General features: G+C 45.1%; 1 long non-coding RNA gene across 1 annotated transcript in view; it reads right to left on the minus strand.

Annotated features, from left to right (window-relative positions):
• Positions 1-1,231: 1,231 nt before the first annotated feature.
• The window catches only part of LOC111473408, a 17,062-nt gene continuing 15,793 nt past the window's right edge, over positions 1,232-2,500 (minus strand). Inside the window, exon 3 of the long non-coding RNA XR_002715677.1 lies at positions 1,232-1,295. This is a non-coding gene — a long non-coding RNA (uncharacterized LOC111473408). The remainder of the gene's footprint in view (positions 1,296-2,500) is intronic.

Raw genomic sequence — 2,500 nt, forward strand, 5'->3', positions numbered from 1 at the left:
TCTTACTTCTATCGTTACATTACATTTAGTGCATCCTTCTCGTATCATATATCAAACATATCATTGAACACATCACACCATAAATATTATCATACAATTCACATATTATAGCATAACATAAACATAATAGAAGCATATTGATTCACAGTTTTTTGTTGACAAGACCCTTGGAGGTTAACTCGCACTCCCCTCACCCGCCACCGCACACCCTGCACGCCCCCCGCGCGCGCTCCCTCAGTAGTCATCCCGCACACCCCCGCGCGCTCACTGACACAATCGCACTTTTAAAGGCAGCGGACTAGCGATTGTGCGGCACTCACTTTCCAACGACAAGTGAGCTAAGCCAATTTGTTCTTGCGTTGCCTACAGCCAAGCGACGTATGATCGAGCCTCTAGCCTCAGTATTGAAAGAAGGTTTTAGAAAACGAGGTTAGAGAGAGATTTTAGAAAGAGAGATTTTTGAAAGAGACGTTATATAAGCAAGCAAGAGAGAGATAGCAACGACTTAACATATATAACCTTGGGTAGGGAGAAGTTAACAACTAGTCATATCCCCCTATAGTACATTCTGAGGCATTTCATGTCTGGCAGGCCTAGACATGATATTTTTGAGGCGTCATACGCCCTAGAACTACAAAAGTAAATACACTAGAATGAAAAGACGTGACAAGGGTTTGGCTTGCTATGGACATGCGGCCATGGGCAACACGCCCTAGACAAGCATGACTGTGACATCCTCCCCCACTTAATTGGTTGACGTCCCTATCAACCGACTACTTTCAAACCTTGCGATGTGGGTGGCGGCAGAGTTTAGATCTTCGGCGCTTTCCCAGCTAGTTTCTTCTGTAGGAAGATTCTTCCATTTGACGAGGAATTCATGAATCGTCCGTACAGGTCTTCCTATCTTCCTAACCCTGTCGGCAGTCTTGTGATTTCATTTCGTTGGTCGTCGTCTGGGTCAGGGTGGTATGGCTTCAAGTTGCTCACATGAATTATTGGGTGGATTTTCATCCATGCGGGTAGTGCAACTCGGTAGGAGGTAGTCCCGATCTTTTTAAGGACTTCAACCGGGCCTTCATATTTTCGAACTAGTCTCTGGTTCTTTCAGCTGCGAAATCTGATTTGTTCTGGTTTCAGCTTGATGAGGACTTGATCTCCTGCTCGGAATTGAAGGGGGCGACGCTTCTTGTCTACCCACTTTTTCATATGCTTGGAAGCCTTCTCTAAATATGCCCGGGCTATATCTGTTGTCTGCTTCCATTCTCTTGTGAAGTTGTGAGCTTGAGGGTTTTTCCCTGCATAAGGACTCTTTCCCATAGACGAGCTGGTTTGACAATTGGAGCAAAATTGGGCTTGTTTTTACAACCATCACCCATTAATTGTGAAAGTACATGTGGGGTGGTCGGTTTGTTGTAATTTTTTTCTCGAGAGCTAAGCAACATGAAAAAATGATTCTCACAAAATTTCAGATTTTTTTTTCACAACTCTAGCTATTTTTTCTAATTTCCTATTACTTAATATTTAAAAACTCATTAAAAAAAATTGGTTGGTTGAAAAATTATGAAACTTGATTTATAGATCCATTAGAACGTCCCATTAATGAATCAATCGAGTTCATGGAAAAAAACAATCTAAAACTTGAGATATTTGACGGTATGACGGCTCAGAAAAATCGTATCTAGGCCTGGCAGACCAAAAATGCCTCAAAATGTACTATATATGGGGTTGACTAGTCTGCATGGGCTGGGCACGGGGGTACCCCCTATATCTTCCGCCACCCCCATGCCCCAAGCAATATGCGCCGCACATGGGCATATGCTTGGGTCATCGAGGTGGTCGTCGGAGGTCGAGGGCGGTTGATGGCGGTGGTGCGGTGGCGGAACGCGCACGGTGGGGCAGTGTCGAAACGTTCCCGCGTGCTCGCCAGCCCCGCCTTTCCCCTCGCGTGCGCCCCGCCCTGCCCCGCCAACGTGCTAACGCGCACGCACGCCCCACCGCCAGCGTGCTCCCGCGCGCGTGACCCCTCGCTAGCGTGCACCTCCGCCAGCGTGCTCCCGCGCGCCCTGTCTTGGCCCCGCCAGCGTTCTGCTGTGCGCGCGCTAGTGCCCGCGCCCCATCCATCACCCATTAATTGTGAAAGTACATGTGGAGTGATCGGTTTGTTGTAATTTTTTTCTAGGAGCTAAGAAACATGAAAACATGATTTCCACAAAATTTCAGATTTTTTTTGACAACTCTAGCTATTTTTTCTAATTTCTTATTATTTAATATTTAAAAATTCATTCAAAAAAATTGGCTGGTTGAAAAATTATGAAGATTGATTTATAGATCCATTAGAATGTCCAATTCATGAATCAATTGAGTTCATGGAAAAAAAACATTCAAAAACTTATATATTTGGCCGTATGACGGCTTAGAAAAATCGTATCTAGGCCTGACAGACCAAAAATGCCTCAAAATGTACTATATAGGGGGGTGACTAGTCTGCATGGGTTGGGCA

This window comes from Cucurbita maxima, unplaced genomic scaffold (genome assembly GCF_002738345.1).
Source record: "Cucurbita maxima cultivar Rimu unplaced genomic scaffold, Cmax_1.0 Cma_Scf00119, whole genome shotgun sequence".
Lineage (NCBI taxonomy): Eukaryota > Viridiplantae > Streptophyta > Magnoliopsida > Cucurbitales > Cucurbitaceae > Cucurbita > Cucurbita maxima.